We start from the raw sequence: 23,098 nt of genomic DNA on the forward strand, positions 1-23,098 counted from the left end.
CAGCCGCAACACATGCATCTCTGGGCTTCTATACAAAGGTTTGCTATTGAGGCGAATAAATGGAGTTAAAGTGTATAAGAAGAAAGGCTCTCCCTCTATGTCGTATGTAACCGCATTCCGCTCTCTTTTTACCCTGACCAATCAAACTCGCAAAACAGATGCATTGTCTGTAAAGTGGCAATATCCGCGCACAAATCTACTACAGCTTTGGTGAAAGCTTATCTGTGTAATACTATTCATACGTGACAATATATTTAACTTTTCAGTTGCATACACAAAAAATGGAGAACGCTAACCTGGAGCTTTCGTCCCAACGCTAAGGACTTCATTAGCAGACTGGTGTGCTCTCTACTATTGGAATTCACATATCACAATAATAGCATCGATCCGGATATTAAATTCACCATCGAAAAAGAACGAAATGGCGGATTATCTTTTTTGGACACAAACATCGTCAGAAACAACGACGACACATAGAAAATTACGGTTTATCGTAAACCTACACATGCCTACCAGTACCTTGATTTTGACTCCAACCATCCATTATACGAGAAACTTGGGGTGGTCAGAACATTACATCATAGACCCAAAGTTGTGACATCTTATCGAACAGGTTTAAAACAAGAACTAGAACGTGTCAATGTTACCCTCAAGATGTGTCATTATCCGGAATGGACGATTAAGAAGGTTTCCACTACGCTCAACGCTAGTCCGAATGACAATGAAGTGGAAAGTAAACCAACTGGGAGAATAGCTTCGAAAGGCAACATCGTCCTACCATATGTAAAAGGGACTTCCGAATGCCTGAAGCGAGTTTTCCAACGAAACAAAATCAATGTATGTTTCAAACCGTATCTGACCCTATGACAGATGTTAGTTCACCCCAACGATAGTCTAATAAGAGATATATTTGTGGACCTATCTATCACATTAAGTGTGAATGACAGGATGAAAGAACATTGAGATTTCATGACTATCAAAGACCAAGTTCATGCTCGTCTGAGGTATGATGGCACATCCACAACGTTTGCCCTGGCTCATACTGTCATTTGGAACTCCGTAAAAATCCTAGATCGAGAAACGAGCCTGATTCTAGCGAGGAGTTAAGGAATCGATTTACATCCCTGCGCACAAACCGACGCCGAACAGGGACGGGGGCCGTTACAGTGGGCTGTTACAGTCTGCCGCATATATGGAACAATCTCTTAACATCACTCACCATTTCATCGAGCGATGTTGACAGTCAGTAATCACAATAGTCTGCTGATGAAGTCTTGAAGAACACTAAATTATTAAACGCTTAATTGAGATTTAAAAAGGCATTCTATATAATAGTTATTGTTTGTAATTTACAATCACTTGACTCTGATAACGAGCAACTCTGATTACAGTTAACTAAGTTAACCACAAGACTTGTCTATCCAAACCACTAGGATAGGAATCTTTTCAATACCCTACGTTACACGTAAGATGGGTTGCCTAGTTGGATTTGATCAAACATATATTTTTAAAGTAATATTTGCTTGAACTGGCTTAAGGTATCGATCATTGTAATAGGCTATTTTTTTCAAGTTTTATTTACGTATGTGAGCGATGTAACAAATGCCCTGACATATTGACTCCTTTGCCCTTGACCAGAAATAAATCGAGACGAAATAAATTATAATATTTTATTCAAATATACCGTGCTTGTGATCAAAAGTGTCACACACACTCGTCATATCACATGATCACAGTTAGAAAACACATCGATTTAAAAACCATAGTAGCTCTTACTCTTCCTCAAATCAAGCATAATTAGAGAACTAATGCAGATAATATCAACATGCATTCAATATATGTAGTTAATTGGATATCTTTTGTGATACTACGTTCTAGCCGTACACAACTAAAGATAAGATTTCAAATAGTTATTTTCTTTATGGTTAAATGTCCCATTATAATGTCCATTAAGTTAAACGAGACCATAATGGTAATTACTGTATTTAACAGTGAAAGTAACTTGTAATATATGTCATTATAGGGATCTGTGTTGGCTAAGTGTTTAGCGTGCCGGACCCACGATCGAAAGTGTGTATTGTCGAATCCTATCATTGTCTGAGTCATATCGTGGTGTGTCTTTATGCAAGGCAATTTACTACAAATACCTTAGCACTAAATAAACTACTTATGTTGATGTGCTGTACAGCATGAAACCAAATAACACTCATATATATCATTCCCATAATTGCTATTTTACTATAAATAATTATTTTCTCTTTTGCGAACATTTGCAATTAATTATTCATTAGCGTGCGTATACTTAAAATGATTATTTGATGCATGTTTGGTTTATCTTACTTGCATCTTAAATAAGATGAGTGAAATAGATATTTAAACTTTCAATTTAGTTAATTTTTTATCTAATCCTGACAGAGTAGTCGGACGCAAAGTTCTATACAATTCTTGGGAAATATTATCTTATGGAATAAACAATGTGACAAGCGCTAGAGGTATAATAAGGAATAAGATCAGATGTCCACTTCCTGTGGCCACAGAGATACCGTCGTTTTTCACTAGCGAACCTGTCGTAGTATTAACTGTTGTCGTATTAACCGTCGTATCCGGTGTTGTAGATATTCCCGCAGTTTCCTTCATATCTGAAATCACAGTTAAAGATACAGAACATTTCACTTAGAAATTTGACAAGTCACAATGAATGATTTCTTAATATGGGAATATGTTTGTCAGCACATGTATATTTATTTTTAATATACACCATGCATGTCACTAAGGTCTGAGAAAGTATTTATGCTGTTTGCTCGCATTTTTGGCAATATAAAATTATTAGATATACATACAAATTTACCACCATTATTTAAATAAATAAATCTTGACTTATATGCTGGAAAACCGGGACGACGTGCGAGGAACAAACATATGTTTTACATTTCAACCTTCACCGGAAATATCAAATATGTGTGATGTTCCATTGTGAAGTAATAGAAGCGCAGTACACGTTGAAATTTGTGGAATGTGATTGATAAATTCCTATTTCACATGACAATTTATGAATTGAATTACTCTAGTTTAAGTTACTCTGAATCTGATGCTGTTAACGATATATAATACTAGTCTAATAATACGTGATACTACGTCAAGGACAGGTAACTTGTAATGATGTGTGTGTACTCGAGATGTGAAGCTTGTTGATGCAATAGGAAACAGTTTTCAGACGGATCTTTGCAGGGGGTCAATGAGAAGTTGCATTTACTCAGTGAATTTGCACTGATGCAAGAGGCTTGGAAGGTATAGTTCATCATCAGGAATAAGCAGACCATAATGACATAAGTTTCTGCTCTATCCTCTCTGATTTGCTTTTGCATTTTGCAACGACATAGAAGACGAGACATTAACTTGGATACTTGTTTGAGATGTTCCCGATATTCCGAAGGGAAGTTTTATTAAGAGGTATAATTCCTGTAGTTTTTCATCTTAATGTATTTTTGTGTGCATCCAGCAATAGGTCACGAATCTCATTTAAGAAAGGTTATGCGGCAATTTATTTACTCAGGTGACCTAAACGGGCGTACAAACATAAAACCCTATAATCACCGTTAATAAGTACAATAACTTGGAATGAAATGCCAGGGATGAAATTACAGCATTAAAAAGAATAATACTTAAAGGACTTGGAGATCTATTTCAGATAAAGCATATAGTCATATGAACGTTTTAATTTGTATGGATAAATATCTGAAGACGTTATTCAGTCATAAAATATAATTTATTTGATCGGTAAAAGCTCTGAGCGATCGGATTTACTAAACAACACAAGAAACAAATGACAGGACTGATTATTTCACATTGCACATACCTATATATCAACAGCTTATAGGAACGTCATTGCCGGAATGGGTGAAGAAACTGAAGCCAGGTTTAATTAGAATAAGAAATACAGTAGGCGTTTCTATTATCCATTTGAATTTTTATCGGATACACAAGGAGTTAGTGGAAAGATAGACAATCAAACTAATTGAGATATGTACATTCATTCACATGTGAGATGTTACGGCAAAGTGTAAACAACAAAATGCACATATTCTGAACAAACAAAACAGCCATAAACATTCCCTCAACGTTTATCTTTATGAAAATTCAATAATAGTAATAAAAAAAGCTTCCTAAACAGCTAATTTAACGATGCGTTGGGTAACATTGCAAAATTAGTGTGTCGGGAATTAAAACCAATATATGCAAAACCTTTATCTTCACAATAATAAAACACATGTACCATCTGCAAAGAAAAATTTATGACAAAATTTGAGATTCCGAAGACCGTCCACAAAAGGTACGATTATCATGATCACTTAAGGGGTAAATAATAAATGTCGTTTGAATTATAAATTACTCAAAATGAATATCATTGTTGGTTCATAAAATGTATTGTCTTGATAATAATTGTTCATTAATATAATTATATAGATGGTGCCGATGAAATTGAAAAACTCATACCGAACTAAATTGTCTTAAGTAGGGATTGCATAGATTATATGTGGCTAGGAGAAAGAAAAGAAATAACAATTAAAAAGACAACCATATTTGTGTAACAGCTGAACATTCATGGTACTTTTTGTATAACAACTGGCTAGACATTAAGTGATGCATAGGTTACAAACATTAATTAAAGCCTTTGCAAATATACAGTCATATTCCCCAGTGGAACGTGTTTCAGATTACTCGATATTCATATTCAGCATGTGATGGGACATGTTATCCCTAAAAGCATTTTTATATGTAAATGTCAAATAACCAAAGAAAGATACACTTATACTATGTCACATTTTGTAGTAATTGGGGAAAAAATTACAAACTGCGCCCTACAAAATATGATATGTTCTTCATGACCATGAGTAAATTAAGAGGTGGACTTAGCATGGCACTACATATATGCTGAAGCAAATTATAAATGTCACCAGAACAAATGATGGTGAATACGGAAACGTCAAGGTCGTTTATAATGTACCTGGTACAACAGAAGTCTATCAGAGAATATTTGAATGTTCCAGTGCCGGCTCGTGAGATTATAACAAACACAGCTCGATCATAAAAAATAATGCAGATTTTGTTTTGCAGTTGTTAAATGTGACGGGAAAACTGAGTTGCCAACGTTGTATCGTGGCCTGGACTAAGTTAAGGCATTTATTGAATCATTCGAGATCGGCAACAACTTGCCTCACCCGCAGACATAAAAAGTATTCTGATGACACGAGTTTGCACCAAAACCCATTGTTTGATCTGCAGCGAACATGACAGTTTCACCGACAAATATGTCATATCACTGGCGGGTAACAATGAGCTGCACTCAAATGCTAAAAACGAGGCTGAGAAAGAGTTCTTCAAACTTACGAATAGTACAGTCTTTGGGAAAAATATGGATAATCATCCAAGAGAATACGCTTTTATCATGCCAGTGATAGTGAGCAAGACAAACGTTGCAGGTTTTCAGCAGAGGTATATTTTCGTTGCTGAAACTAATGAGCAAAATACTTTATTCACAACCCCGATAATGAAAACGTGACTGGAGCTAGGCATCTAATAAAATGAATATTTAGAAATGTCAGTATTCGGGGTGTACTTTACATCGTAGGAAGGTGAATCTAATTACCTTCAGCATTAACCATCAGTTATTTTAGTTCATACCTCTCTGACTGAAAGAGTCTGGCATTGTCAGTTTCAAACATGGCAAGTTACATTTGCAATTCTAGTGTGACATTATCACTGAATCCCTACAGCCTACAGACAGAAAGTATAGCCTTTAGCTGCCATCCTGTGAAGACGCTATTAAGAAGAAGAAGCAGTGATGTCATCATTCATTAAGATTCCCGAGTATACTTTTAATTTAGCTTTTTATTTTATTAGTGTCTTTTCAGTATTTTAATTTGTTAGAATTGTATTCCCTTTGATAGGATTTTCAGCGGATGATATAACAAGGCATAAAGATAACATTATAACTGTTTTCTAACCTTCGTGTAATATTGTAATAAATTATGACTTGCCCGCAAAGCAAATTTTAAAGAGCTTATCATATTGAATCAAACAGAATACTATTAAGTTTAACTGCTCAGCCAATACAATTTCCGTGAATGTGTTCTAGGTCTTCTCGGATTTGACTGACTCAACGTTAAACGTTTCTGATAGATGTCTTTGTTGTTGTCCGACTTATTTATGGATTTAATCAGAAGCATCGATGTTGCACTTGACTAGTGTAGAGTGCTGTAAACAAGATTTAATTGAAAATAAAAAAATCATGTATAATGAAATCTTTTTAAAAGGGATTTAAGGGACAAGACATTTTGAATTGTTTTGTTACAATATTGGGCAATACTTATAGTTGGCGAACTGACGCGATGAATTGATAGAAGGGGCGACCGATGAAGGAATATATTTTGTGATTAACGGGATAACTTGATTTCTGAAGAGATACAAATGAATCGCCATTTCCAAACGGAGAAAGAGAAAAATTAAACATTTAAATCCATCTTATCTTAATTTAAAGAGTGCATGGACTGTAAATCTAAGCGTTGTGAAGATGATCGAAGTAAAGAATAAATGGAATGATATGCGCATGAACTCAATCGCCAGTCAAGAGGAATTTAACAGCTAGTAACACTTGTCTACAATGTGTTAGAAGTCGTCTGCTTCAGATATAAAATGTGCTATTTATTATGGATTTTGTTGTGCTTAATTCAAATATGACAATTAAAATAACTGATTGGCTACTGTTTCCAAGATACTTAAGATTTAACTTTTTACTTCTATATATATTGTGTAGATAATAGAGTTTTAATCATATATGGTAAACCTAGGTCTTGTCATGTGTTTATGGCTGCTTTACATGATAATATTGCACCTGTCCTGTTTATATAACACTTTAACATACAGCAAAAGGGTTATATAAATAAAATGTGTTATGAAACAAAAGGCAAAAATATATTATATATATATATAAGTAAATAGTTTAGTACTTATTCAGTGTCTACTCGGTGATTCTTGACTTGTCTCTTGTATTCATTAAATGGAACATCTCGTGTCACTGTCCATCGATAGTCTGCAAGCATTGATGGGCCCCATTAGCCCATATAGAGTTTCACCATTGTTGCGATGTCCTGATGAAATCGCTCGCCGTGCTTGTCGCTCACTGCTAAGCAGTTCTGTTGAAACAAATCTAGATGAGAGTGCAAACATGTCTCTTTAGTGATATGTTGCAATCAAGGCTTGTATATGCCTTGAGGAGGTTTCCCACTAACTCAATGTAGTTGTCTGCCTTGTTGTTTCCTAGAAAATATATTGCCACTAACTGGAAGGTTTTCCATGCCGTCTTTTTCAATTGCATCATCTCAAAGATGTTCATGAATCTGATGACCATCAACGACACCTTCCTTTATCTTAGCTTGAATTAACCTTGGACATGTTCCACGGAGGTACTTGAAAGTTGCTTTATGGTTTGTCCATGGCCTTGACACAATTCTTCATAAGACCCAGCTTGATGTGCAAGTGAGGTAACAAAATCTTCCTTGATTCAACAAGTGGTGGATGTTGAACACTTTTTCTCTCAGTACTCAATGACTGTCGGAGTGGCCAATCTCTCTCGATGAAGTGGGGATCTCTCGCACGACTATCCCATTCACAGAAAAAAACAGCAGTGCTTTGTGCATCTAGTCTGCTGATTCAGCAAGAGAGGAAGAACCTTCAAATCGCCACAAAGCTGCCACTGATGTTGCTCATTGTTTATGCAACTCAACATCTGTTTCATGTTTTCATAGGTTTCTTTCATTTTGACTGAATGGCCAACTAGAATTGATGGCAAAATATTGCCCTTATGAAGCAAAACAGATTTAAGACTCGTCTTCAATGAATAAATGAACAGTCTCTACACATCTGGATCATGAACGATGATGAGGGCTGCCATAACACCATCGATGTTGTTGCAGGCTACAAAGATCACCTTCCGTGAAGAAGAATGGCACATGTGCCTTTTGACGGTCACGGAATGAGGAAACCCTAATATCGCCTGCCAGGAGATTCCACTGCTGGAGTCTAGAGCCCAACAGATCTTTCCAAATCCCTAACAAAATCATTCAGTTCACATTGTGTTGTGAGGTGTGGTTCAGAGTAGAATGATGGGAGAAAATATTGGTCATGTGACATTAATGGTTCAGGACTAAAAGTTTCATCCTCTTCATCATCCTTGTCTGACCCAAGTGAGAATGACTCTGGTGCATGAGGAACTGGCAGTCCTTCTCCGTAGGATACCTGCCTGTTTGTTAAATACACGGTACACTTTTTCTTCTTTGACACACCTTACCCAACTGGAGGCACCATGCAAAAGTAACAATTGCTGATATGACATGTTGGCTCACTCCAAATCATTGGCACTGCAAGAGGCATATATTTTTTTTCCTATTCAACCATTGGCAAAGATTTGTTGCAAAAGTGTTCCAGCACATGTTTGGGGCCCACCTATTGTCCTGATCTCCAATTATTCAGCCAAAATAAAGGTGACAGGCTTGCGTAAAAATAGTGGCTATACTGCGCTTTTGTGATGCAAACGTCACTTCACCACAAACAAAGCAGACGGTATCTGCATTGTTCACACAAGTACGAGGAATCTTGCTCACTTTGGCTAAACAGAAATGTGTCCCTTTGCAAAATCAGACATCGACAAATAAGAAAGCACGACACTGTATGATTTCTAGAGCTGATAAAGGACAATTTGTTCAGCAGAGTGACGTAAGCTTAGTTATGATTGCATCAGCCAAGACGTCTAAAAATAGTTTTACCTAAAATGAAAGTACTGTTCGAACCCAGTCCTAGATGTATTTATAGATCACGTTAAAGATGTATTTTAGTCATTTCTGGTTTAAATTGAGATCCCTTCCTTTATAATTCATTTATCCTCCGCCATTCCCAAATCAAGGGTTGTATATACTGACCAATCATCATATCTTTAAAACTGGAGCTAGTCAAAAATTTTAAGCATCATTCTCGTTCCCAGTGACCCACAATTAGTAAGGTTTTACTACATTTGTTTCGGAAGCATTTTTGCTGGGAACCAGATAATTATCTGCACTAACCCTCCGGTTTCTATTTGATGTCGTTAATGGCTTCCCGATTTTTTTCAGATTAATATATATCAAGAAATTGACAATTGAAGGCACCAACGAGCGCTTTATTCCAAGCTTCAACTGTTTGAACAGTTTGCTACATTTACGATAAATGAAATGAACTGAGATTCATTCCGATTTAGTATATGCTATTTTTCCAATCAGTGATTAAGGTGGATGGAATTGTATCATCATTCTAAAGTAAATATCTTGATAGTAAAATATACAATTTTTATATTGCTCTTTTCTGACTTTACAGCGGTCTTGTTAAGCAGACAATTCAAACTTTTCACTGGTGTTCATGTATGTAATAACACAATTTTTAATTCCGAGGAAACAAAGAGTCTTAATGTTCCAGTATATGCAAATAAAACTGAATATTCTTGATTATATTTTTTTAAAAAATTTTAACAGAAAGGATTTATTGCGAGGTATGGTGCATTGATGTGACAAGAGCTGAAATTCTGGGAAGAAATGGCTCTTTTTCAATAAAGGTTAATGAAAAGGCTTAATGTTTTGTTCGAGAACAGAAATATCAGGAGTAGAAGTTTTATATATAGAATTAGTGACATTGTCGAATCAATCACGGTCTAAGATTGGCACTGTCAGTAGCACAGCAATTTCGACACATAGCTGATAGAAAATATAGTACAACAAACAAGTACAATACACAATAATTTGTAGTTTCGTGACGAAAAAACAGAATGATCTGATTAATTATCCATGATGTATACATCCCTGAAAAAGGACGTAGTGATCAATCAGATTTTGATAGCAAGAAATGAAAATACATTCTAAATCTCTTTGCTAAAATAAATTTACACTTAAAATTATACTTAACAATATAAATGCGATATGTGAAGACAAATGGCATGCGGCATATGACATGACAAGATATCATCGTCAAGGCCAGATTATCTAAACTAAGCACGAAACATTATAAATTCAGCAGAAGAGTCTTTCTGCGGGCCGGATTAATGAGAGTTCACTATGTCTTGAGTACGTTTATTAACGACCTAATTGAAAAAACGGGCAAGACTGCTTTGCATTCGAGTTTTGTTCCTGAAGAGTTTGAATTTCAAACCCATAGAACCAATTTATTGCTGACAAAATATCTTTTTTACAAATTACCTCCGAATTATTTTAAAAATAACCCCAAACTTATCTCACTGAATTATTTTCAGCTTATAGAAACATAAAAAGATATTTTGTGTAATTCTTTCGATTTTATTGCGAGTTGTTCTGATTTTAAAACAATATTTGCTCTAAATAAATGAAGTGTTTCTTGTTGTATTTTGTCCCAAAGACTCTCCTAACAAACATGTGTCCTTCTCATTGAACCATATAAGTATTTCATTGTAACCTAACGTCTGTATTTGTTCTGAGAATTTTTTATTTATTGTATTAAAATTGACAGAAAAATATACTTGCAACACCTTTTCTCAACCGTTTTATAATACAATATCCAAAGCTTTTACAACAGGTTCAAGTGTGATCAGTGTGGTCAGGTAGCAGAAATGGTAACAGGGGAATCACGAGCCAGCTTATATGACCACTGACAACATTATGCTATATCCTTTACCGTGGGAATTTCTTGTCAAAGCAGAACAAAACTTACCATTGACGAAGAAGAGAACTACAAGTGTGCAGAACACCAGAGACATCCTCATCTGAAATAGAGAAAATTGGAAATATGGAAAGTTTTAATAAATATGTTTCTGCATAATGTAACTATATAAAATGAAGTTTTACGAAATATGACGATTTCCTCCTTGCAACTTAATATGAAATGCTACGAAATATATGAATACAATATGATTAAGCAGAAATAAGCACACAGAATTGTGATTAAATATGACTTAATTAAAAGGCAAAATATTGAAGGACATCTCTTACGTACCTTAGCAAAGTAAGCAAGTTGACCAAGATTAGACAATTACAACCACAATTCAAAAGAGAGATAAACTGCAATGATTATCCCACAACTGACAAGCGGTGGACAATTTTGTATTGATTATATAGCCTTATGAGTCGTCATGGTCACGATGATTAAACACTAAACAAAAACAAAAAGGTTAGGATCAATACATTTGCATACAGGTATTTGCAATACATACCCAAATATTATCCAGAGAACAAGAGACAGGAGCTTGAATAAAATACAGTTTGAAAGATCAAGAAAGAATATGATGCTCACGATAAAATGCACAGCTATTAAAGTTTATGATAGTGTGTGTGTGTGTGTTGGATTTTTAATGTAGCTTTAACAATTTTTCAGTCACATGGCTACGATGTCTGCTGTGTGGCAGTTTATAGTGATGTTTAGCACTGGGGCATCTTGCCACAGACATCTTGCATCATGTCCCACCCAGTCACATTATCCTGACATCAGGCCGAACAATCTTAACACTAACTTCTTAATGCTAATACTCACCCTTACAATTAAATCAGCACCATTTTTATAAGTCTTTGCTACGACTCGGCCGGGGTTCGGACCTGCGACCTCCGGCATTCCTAGCGTCGTCCCAAAAACCTGGAATGAATATTCTAAGTATTTATTGAAGAAGCCTGTGTCCCGGTTAGATGACTTTGACAATATTGTTAGTGAATAACGTCCTCACATATTCTTATAAGTGATGACCTAAATACTCCTATTACAAATGATGACATTATGAGGAGTTTATACTTAAAATCAAAAACAAACCCCCATACCAGATATGATACTTACTCGTTTTTATCAGTGGATGTCTGAAACGACCTTACCATTCATTAAGGCTCTGTTTAACGAACTCTTTGAATCTGGCTATTTCTTAAACAGTGGAATAAGTGCCGTTGGTGCCAGCACATACGGATGGGATGGAAGCGCTTGTCCCCCCCCCCCCTTATTTCACCTCTAAACATATTTTAACCTACTTCCATAAAACGTAATAGCTATCCATTACATGTTTGCCTCCCTCCCCCAAAAATAAGTCTACGGGCGCCTGTGAGAAGAGCATCAATTATCTGATATTTAGGTACGATGACATAAATCAAGGATTAGGCAATTCAATGCTAAAAATGTGATATTAAAAATTCACATAAGTGCTTGTATTATAGTATATATAAAACAAACTGCATTTAAACCGAAAAAAATAATAATCATCATGCAGATTATCATATATTTTTAAGACGTTATCTGCTAAAGTCAGGTTCCCATCGCTAATGCTGAACACAGCGATAGGTAGGCCGTTGGAGTGAGAGAAATAATTTGTGCTATGAACTATGCCAGAAACATAAAGTTTACATGTAGAAGATGAAATCCATTTCGTTAGTGAGTTTTCAAGATTATGGCCATTTAAGCGCGAAATACGTTTATGAAGTTTATTATCTCTATCCGTCTGTGGAAAAAAAAAATGTGTATCCCTCATGAGTCACAGTAATAATTATTTATTATAATTAATTAAAAGAAATGTTTCTTACTATGTCAGTTCGGATTTTCGTCTTAGAAAATCTCTGATAAATCATACGAATGGTCAATGATTTACTTCGTGGCAGTAACACCTTGATAATATAATGCACTGATTGTTTACAGCAAATTATGCATGCTGGTGTTGAACACTACACTTAATAAATGTACACCATGGCGCATGCTATATTTACTTGTATTTTAAAATATGGGCCAGTGGAATAAATAACTGAATACAGCAGCAGCAGTAGTAGTAGTAGTAGTAATGTATTGAATGTATTTAGCACACGAGGGTATGGAAACAGCTCGAAAATATTGGCTAGCAATAAAAAATAGATTGTTATGTTTTAACGCATACGGTATTAAGCATTAAAACATCAGTGATCCGGGTTATCTAAAGTGGGGCTCATCACGACATAAATTAATGCACACATAATCCTTCTAATCTGTGCGAATTAAGGATAACCCAGTATTGACTGCGAGCCATCGACTAAACTGCTTTTTCTTCCATTTCACAGTAGTTTGTCACATGTCATTAACATTACGGGCCACGTGGTGTCTTTGAGTGAAATATAATATTCAGTCTTTAATCTTGCATGTCAAAAATGATGTAAATATATTGAGCTTTTACCTGCGACAAATTAACATAGGAGACACTCTGTGTACATTGAAGAATTTAGAATTGCGGGACACTTGGATGACTAATGGGAACTTATGGTTAGAGCCACCTCTCGGGATATGCAAGAACTGAATATTAGGGAAAATCTGGCCACATTTGGGACATTAGCATGGAGCTTTCGCCACTATGGAAAGTCCCATACTTTTGAATGGTTACTAACATAGTCTTATTAACTAATTCACATTCTTACGAACCATCACACAGTGTTAGTGACCAACTTGCATCTTGTTTCTGATTAGCATCCATTTCTTACTGACCAGTATTCATACTAACCCATACAATTAAATCAGAACCAACAAAACACGAACGGGAAGGTAGGGAAAAGTAATAGTCACTAAATGCACTTATTGGCAAGGTAGCATTCACCTATAGCAACTGGCTAAAATTAAAATATGACAAATTGACCTGCAAAAAAAAAAAAAACGCAACATATAATGGAATTTACAAAATAATATGAAGAGGAATTTATTAACTTAACTTTTAAATGGAAACCTATTTTTGTAAACAAATAATATGGACCAAGAGATTTTGTGTGTCTTTGTGTATTTAAGAAAACTTTGTATAAGTTGCCTATTACTGGATCATTCTATAAATAAAAATCATGAATTCCAAAGATACATATATATATATATATATATATATATATATATATATATATATATATATATATATATATATATATATAAGCACATTGGTTGTATTTGTCTTTGGATGTTAATGGGATACAACAAATAAGAAATATAGATTGCTGAAAAGAATGTGTTCTCTACAAATCAAATACACCTTTTGACCATCAACCACGTCTCTTTTTCTTTCACTTTTGCACAACTGATAAATGTGATCATATTTATTGCACCAAGAAAACGGCGCCAAAACTTATTTTTCTAATCATGCTGTCACCATCCAAGAACGAAAAAAGAAACATCTGGAAGCAAACGAAATCCATTGGGATCGCTTTCTCTGATTAATTCCGTCAATGTCGTCGTCGTCACCATCACTCTCATTACCATAAGCAGCGACACTACCATTGCTATCTAAAGGAGTTATCTTCATAAACGTGACCACTACCGCCACCACTACTACAATCATCATCTTTACTAATCAATTACATTAACATTGATCAACATTCTTATAATCATTATCGTCATTATCGTCATCATCATCATCATCATCATCATCGTCATCATCGTGGAACGACATGCGAACTGAATTTAGTCCTTCCGATTATATGGTACGTGGAAATTAGTAAAGTTTCTAAAATGTATTATTGTTTTTCCTCCAGATAAGGTTAAGCAAGTGAGAGATAGCAGGCACATAGGAGTCCACTGTTGCTAATAGTTTCATGTTTTAGGTTTTCGACAAAACAATCAGTACGATAAATTTTAACCCATCCGCATAAAATGACAGACACAAAACTGGCCTTCAATATTACCTTCTGCTGGCCAATAAAAATATGACGTATGGCATAGGACTGTCTCTTTATAACATACCGCTCCGGTGGCCTAGTGGTTAGAGTGTCCACCTCGGATGCGGGAGGTCGTAGGTTCGATTCCCGGCCGAGTCATGCCAAAGACTTACAAAAATGGTACTAACAGCTGCCTCGCTTGGCGTTCAGCATTAAGAGGTTATTGTTAGGACTGGTCGGCCTGGTGTCAGGATAATGTGACTGGGTGGGACATCATGCTACATGTCTGCGGCATGATGCCTCAGTGCTAAACATCACTATAAACTGCCACACAGTAGACATGGTAGCGATATGACTGAAACATTGTTAAAGCTTCGTTTAAAAAATTCCAAATCACAACAACTCTTTATAATAACATTAACAGTTAGCTTGCATTTCTTAAGCACGGTTTTGTTGTGTTGGTTTTGATATATTTAACTCATTCTAAGTACTAATCCAGAGACACGATGGGCTCAGGCTATTGTCAAATGATCGAAGTATTGCGACGCTAATACATATTATTTTTTTTGTAAATATTATTTACATCAAATCAGCTGCAGTTTTGAGGGCATTTCGATCTGGCAACTATTTATAGCTTATGTCCCGTTGCAGCATGCAACTGAAACAGCCTAAGACGTAACGAATGCTTCTTCTCATACAGAATCAAATTCTGCTCCTTCTATTATTTCGTAGATACTCCTCCTATCTCCTTCGCTTGTGCCTTCTCAGATATCATTATGAATAAAGTTATAGAACGGTATAATGTGCACCTATATGTTGTCAAGAAATACTATCTGGTAAAGGTAAATCTTTACTGACTGCGAGTGCACGAACAAATTCCCCAGCTATTTGATAATTTCCAATGAGATCGTATTCTGTAGGGTTCATTACAACCATTATAGGCAGACTTTTACACTAGCAACAAGGGAATGTAGACCTCATTTCAGAATTCGTACAGACGTTGGTCGCCATATCAAAAGACAAAAAAAAAAAAAAAAAAAAAAAAAAAAAGCTAAAAGAAGAATTTATTTTGTTTTAGGGTACATGTAGAAAGACTGCACTAGACTGCTCATGACTGGCTGACGAACTTTGTGGAATTATACGGCACCTATCAGCATATGATAGGTTCTATCGTCCATGGACACACTAAGATGTTGATCGGTTGGTCTCCTCACGAGTCCAAATCTAAATTTACCTGGTCACGAGTTCAGCACAGGAACCGCAGCTAAATGGAGCAACTATAAGGAAAAATAATGAATAATACTGACAAGCATACTGGCTGAATTTGTGTTTCAGGTTATCAAGCAAACAAGGTGCTGTTTAGCAAATTTGCTAGGGAAATTTATTTTCTTGTGCAAATTTAATTTCTGTAAATGTGATGAATAGTAAAATACAACCAAAAAAAATTAATCTTGAGAAATATCGTTTACGAAATCTGTAGAACTCCAACATATGTGATTACTTTTTAAACTTTTTATCGTGATATTTCCGATAATATCGAATTCGACTCCGAATAGCAAGCATCGAACACAGTGTAAATGACATACAAAATTAATATAAAGAAAGATAGTAGAAAGGAAAAACGATCAATATATACGAAGACAGACGCATGGGCACACGAATGGTAGATGTATACAAAGGAAGAGATTAACATAGATAATTAGATCAAGCGATCGACGGATTGAAAGAAGTAGTATAACACTGAGTTTTGCAATTGCGTTTTGGATCTAAAAAGCTCCTTTGAAGCCTTTTTCCTCAGTTAGTACCGGTAACATGTGCTCTAAATGGAAATAAAATATTAATGATCGATGCTTTATACAAATATTAAGTAGTTAAAAATAAAAATGTATTATTATGAAAGCGAGCAATGTTATGGTCTCTCATTAAAATGTAATTTACCCAATTTGCTTTCTGAGTCACTTAAGTCTCCTCAAAATAGTGTTACCTCTAGGTTATGTGATTGAAATGTGTCTCATGAAATGACTTTCTTTTATTTTCATGTTTGTTTATATTTAGATCCATTATTAGAATTCACATTAACATCACCTGTATCGGATGAGCCTAATATTTAAAAATGACCATAGTAACTACTGACATGCTAATTAACGCAGACAATACAAATGACATAATTACTATTGATGTGGATGACCATAATTACTATTGATGTGGATGACCATAATTGCTATTGATGTGGATGACGATAATTACTATTGATATGGCATATTCTTTCAGACTATACAAATGATCACAGTTACTACTGATATTAAAAAAACAATTGCAGACAATACAGATGACCACATTTATCATTAGTGTGACAAATTAATGCAGACTATACAAATGTACATAACAATGACAAGAGCTATTACTGAGGTGGCAAATTAATTCAGCCTATTGAAACGATCATATTTACTATTGGTATGGCAAATTAATGCAGAATGTATAACTTTCAGACGTGTACAGTTTATGACATTCAAATCATCAAGATGCTGCTTTAAAAGTCATTTAATTTCTGTCTTTGCTGCAAGAAACATATTCATTCCTTGTTCCATTTCCAAAGTCAGTTGAGTTGATCAGGTTTTTAAAATGTGAATCACGAATACTTTGCACACACACACACACACATACACACATCTTCCCACAGTTAATGAAATGGTGAACCTCTACATGTATATACTTAATAAAGATGACAATGTATGGAAAACTAGAAAGAAAAGAAAATGGTAGGAACATTCTTTTATAAAGACCTCTAACTTAATGTATAATCACGGTCACAAAGTTTCCACCTTGCAGAAAAATATCTTTTACAATAAACAGTAAGAGACTATTACGCCGCAATAATCTTGAGTACAGGGTCCACGTGGCATGCAATCGTTCTATTGTGTTTAAGTTCTAAGGTAATAGTTTTATATCTTCTAACTTTTAAATAGGAATCCAAACAACACAAGTTGACATCCGGTTAATTTGAGTATATGTACAAAAGACTAAAATCGTGTTACTGACCGTTTAAACCAGGTTCCCAAAATATTTTCCAATTATACATTTTTATCCTTCTTTAAATTAAAGTTCACCTTTTTAGATCTTTTTTAACTTTATGTAAATCATGCAGTAAATCCAACGAATCTTTGTTTTGTATAACATAATTATCTTTATTTTAATGCACACAGTATGTTTGTACACAAACACGTGCACCCTATTCGTATAATACAAATCTTGAGTATCCAGTATTTTAGTACAAGAGCAGGCAAAGAAGAAACAGTGTGTGTGTGTGTGTGTGTACAGCAAAGGAGAAAAGCGTCACCACAGTATATTCTAATTTCGTGTCGACTTTGGATGCTAGCTACATCTATTTCTATGCTTGGAAGGACGCAGGATACGGTATCAAAGCTCAGCTCTCAATTACAATCGAGCAGGGCAAAGCTCTGAAAAAATTTCATTTCCTAAAGTGTCGAATTGCGCCATGCTTTACTTTTACTTGCACTTAAAAAGAGGCAAACGACTAAAGAAAAGAAATGGTCAATAAATGTACCACATATTCAACAACTCAAACATGTTACAGTTCATCCGGCGACTAAAGAGAACCCATAGTACAACTGCACATTGGGATGTATTTTCACATGTTCCAATTCATCCGGACCCTATTGAGAAATTATGGTACATTAGAATACTGGGATATAATTTCATATCTTCCAGCAGGAAATTTTTTGGGTGTTCTCATAATTTGCCTCGTATTGTCGCTTTCTTTAAACAAATATCAAATTCTTACCCTTAAGGCAGCATGAAACAGAAATGTTCAAAGTTACCAAACCTGAATTTTCATTTAATACTCAACTTTGAATGTATCTCGAAGCTTGATGATTATGTCATACATAAGTGATATGCAATTGTCGTGATAAGCTGACAAGCCACCTGGTGTGATATCTGCACAATGGGGTATAACTAATGCTTTGATCGTTAACTTAAAGTCTTCCTGTGGTTTTGAATTGATATGCAAAGAGGAAAGGTCAAATATTGTCGACTACACCTTTCAGATGTTAAGGCAAGTAGTGGCTTATTGTTTTGACCGTATAAATTTAAATTAAATAAAAACACTTCAGGCGTTTATTCAAAAACAATAAATTCTTATGTATGTATGTATGCATGTATGCATGTATTTATGTGTGTGTATGTGTGTGTTACTTATTTTATTAATTGACTCAAAAATGTATCATTCTCTTTTCTAAAAATGTAGTTCTAAAGCTATTGTGTTTTACAAAAAGTAGGTCAACAAAATAGGTAAACTCTAATCGTGAGCTACGGACCGCTACTGAAACGTTGTAAGCAGTTTAGACTAGGCCTGTAATCGTTATTTTAAAATGGTTAAATGTCATCTTAAATCAGTTAATACAATTTCATATTGACGGTGCCAAGCGCTTTTTCTTAATACTAAAACTGTTATCGATGGGCAGTGGATTTTAATTTTCTTCGACATTTAATATAGTAAACAGTTCATGCTATATTAACCATTAATAACGTAAAATATTATACAAATATAAATTGTATTCGATTTGTAAAATGATGTTTCTCTATCGTATTTATAAATTGCTGAAATAATATTGGAATTATATAGGAAAAGTTAGGCTACTACAAAATGCTGACTAATTTTCATAAAATTCAAGCCTTCTTGTTAATTTAGTATAATTTCTCATTGCACAGAAAAAGAAATAAAAAAGCGGGGTCCGGGAAGACGAGTGATCTAAAGCACACGCCTCTGCCGATCTCTGCCATCTCACCTCTGTTGGTTCGAGTCTGATGCTCAGCCTATGTGAGCATGTGAGAAAGTTTGCCGGTAGCATTCTTTGATCGGTAGTTCTTACCGGGGTTTTCCAAGTCCTTAATCCACCAGTTACAATGGCCGCAATGAAAAGCCTATCATGCGATGAGAACGGCGTTAGACCTCCCGAAAAACAAACAAACTTTATAATTCGAGAACTTTTATCATTTAATTATTGAAAACATCTTCATTATTATGCAGCCTTTGTAACTGTATTGAATCAATGATAGATATGCAATAATGAAATAAATATTGCACATATTCCATCGATCTTAAAAAAGTGTACTAGAAAACATTATTGCATGGGCAAGTCCTTTATAAGTCATTAACGCTTACAAGCAGCTACTATGGCAGCAAAAATATCTAAAGAAATTAATGATACCCTGTATAGTCCTATAATCTGGATTTTAATCTTTTACCCTGTCTTTTTATTTAAAACACGCTGTATCCGTCATTGTTTTTAAAAGACGTGCATGATCCCATCTCATGTAGTATTCTGTGGATAAGCTAATATTATGACTTTTGCTGTTAGTCTTAATATGTGGCATGAAATATCAACCTGAATAAATAAGAGAATAGCAAACCAACGCACAGCTTACCATTTACTACACAAAAACGTCAGACACGTACATTTACTTTATATAAGCAAGTAATTTAAGTAAAATAATCTAAAAATTATCGAAATTATTTTAATATTGAACAATTAAGGCAAACCCAACAATTTTTTAAAATGTATCCAAGGTACTGCATAGTTTGTCGACCATCACTCAGTAATTAAAATAAATAATTTGAATAAATGATTTCTGACCTACCATATCTGGGTTCAGCGGAAATTGATTCCACAGACTGATGTAAATATAGGAATGAAAACATTTCTTTTACCTTAACATTATTTAAAAACCTAAAACGCTTATTAATAACCATGATGTGTATCCAATGTTCTCTTCTAGAGCATACTATGTTGTACATAAAGCTTATTAATAACCATGATGTATGTCCAATGTTCTCTTCTAGGATATACTATGTTCTACATAAAGCTTATTAATAACCATGCTGTGTGTCCAATGTTCTCTTCTAGGACATACTATGTTGTACATAAATCTTATTAATAACTATCATGTGTGTCCAATGTTCTCTTCTAGGACATACTATGTTGTACAGAAAGCTTATTAATAACCATTATGTGTGTCCAATGTTCTCTTCTAGAACATGCTATGTTGTACATAAAGCATATTAATAACCAGGATGTGGGCCCAATGTTCTCTTCTAGGACATACCATGTTGTACATAAAACTTATTAATAACCAGGATGTGTGTCCAATGTTCTCTTCTAGGACATACCATGTTGTACATAAAACTTATTAATAACCAGGATGTGTGTCCAATGTTCTCTTCTAGAGCATACTATGTTGTACATACATCTTATTAATAACCATCATGTGTGTCCAATGTTCTCTTCTAGAACATACCATGTTGTACATAAAGCTTATTAATAACCAGGATGTGTGTCCAATGTTCTCTTCTAGGACATACTATGTTGTACATAAAGCTTATTAACAACGATGATGTATGTCCAATGTTCTCTTCTAGGACATACTATGTTGTACATAAATCTTATTAATAACCATGATGTGTGTCCAATGTTCTCTTCTAGAACATGCTATGTTGTACAGAAAGCTTATTAATAACCATTATGTGTGTCCAATGTTCTCTTCTAGAACATGCTATGTTGTACATAAAGCATATTAATAACCAGGATGTGTGCCCAATGTTCTCTTCTAGGACATACCATGTTGTACATAAAACTTATTAATAACCAGGATGTGTGTCCAATGTTCTCTTCTAGAGCATACTATGTTGTACATACATCTTATTAATAACCATCATGTGTGTCCAATGTTCTCTTCTAGAACATACCATGTTGTACATAAAGCTTATTAATAACCAGGATGTGTGTCCAATGTTCTCTTCTAGGACATACTATGTTGTACATAAAGTTTATTAATAACGATGATGTATGTCCAACGTTCTCTTCTAGAACATGCTGTGTTGCACATAAAGCTTATTAATAACCAGGATGTGTGTCCAATATTCTCTTCTAGAACATGCTATGTTGTACATAAAGCATATTAATAACCAGGATGTGTGCCCAATGTTCTCTTCTAGGACATACCATGTTGTACATAAAACTTATTAATAACCAGGATGTGTGTCCAATGTTCTCTTCTAGGACATACTATGTTGTACATAAAGCTTATTAATAACGATGATGTATGTCCAATGTTCTCTTCTAGGACATACTATGTTGTACATAAATCTTATTAATAACCATGATGTGTGTCCAATGTTCTCTTCTAGAGCATACTATGTTGCACATAAATCTTATTAATAACCATGATGTGTGTCCAATGTTCTCTTCTAGAACATGCTGTGTTGTACATAAAGCTTATTTATAACCAGGATGTGTGTCCAATGTTCTCTTCTAGAACATGCTATGTTGTACATAAAGCATATTAATCACCAGGATGTGTGTCCAATGTTCTCTTCTAGAACATGCTATGTTGTACATAAAGCATATTAATCACCAGGATGTGTGTCCAATGTTCTCTTCTAGGACATACTGTGTTGCACATAAAGCTTATTAATAACCATGATATGTGTCCAATGTTCTCTTCTAGAGCATACTATGTTCTACATAAATCTTATTAATAACCATCGTGTGTGTCCAATGTTCTCTTCTAGAACATGCTGTGTTGTACATAAAACTTATTAATAACCAGGATGTGTGTCCAATTTTCTCTTCTAGAACATGCTATGTTGTACATAAAGCATATTAATAACCAGGATGTGTGTCCAGTGTTCTCTTCTAGAAAATGCTGTGTTGTTCATAAAGCATATTAATAACGAGGATGTGTCCAATGTTCTCTACTAGAAAATGCTATGTTGTACATAAAGTATATTAATAACCATGATGTGTGTCCGATGTTCTTTTCTAGAACATGCTATGCTGTACATAAAGCTTATTAATAACCATGATGTGTGTCCAATGTTCTCTTCTAGAACATGCTATGTTTTATATAAAGCATATTAATAACCAGGATGTGTGTCCAATGTTCTCTTCTAGAACATACTACGTTGTACATAAAGCATATTAATAACCATGATGTGTGTCCGATATTCTCTTTTAGAACATACTATGTTGTACATAAAGATTTGCCATGAACTACATTATAAAGAAAACACATAAGTTACACCATAACTACTGTACCCTCAATCACACACAAGGGTCAAGCACACAAACAAATTTTAATATACATAACATAATACAAAATAGACTTTTTTCTTGTTTTCCTTATCCGAACTGTATATGTTCTATATTTGTGCAAAGTATTGCAAAACTATCACCAAACGTGGCATGCTGCAATTTCTAGATACTGGGCAAGTTACAAGTACGGGCATTACATATAGAAAATTTATTGCTGGATTGTGATTTGGATTTTGTCTGGATTTCTCAAATTGAATGCAATATTAAACTTTTCTTATTCATTAATTAATTCATTAATTCAGAGAGCAG

At 34.6% G+C, this 23,098-nt stretch overlaps 1 long non-coding RNA gene across 1 annotated transcript; it reads right to left on the reverse strand.

Moving 5' to 3' along the window:
• Positions 1-1,656: 1,656 nt before the first annotated feature.
• LOC149774438 (uncharacterized) lies at positions 1,657-11,148 on the reverse strand. The gene is made up of 3 exons (XR_016416831.1): positions 11,047-11,148; positions 10,765-10,816; positions 1,657-2,639 (listed from the first exon to the last, which is right to left on the reverse strand). It is a non-coding gene; the product is annotated as an uncharacterized LOC149774438 (long non-coding RNA).
• Between the last annotated feature and the right edge of the window lie 11,950 nt (positions 11,149-23,098).

The sequence above is a fragment of the Sinohyriopsis cumingii genome, unplaced genomic scaffold (assembly GCF_028554795.1).
Source record: "Sinohyriopsis cumingii isolate HCF-2022 unplaced genomic scaffold, ASM2855479v2 utg000229l, whole genome shotgun sequence".
NCBI classification, from domain to species: domain Eukaryota; kingdom Metazoa; phylum Mollusca; class Bivalvia; order Unionida; family Unionidae; genus Sinohyriopsis; species Sinohyriopsis cumingii.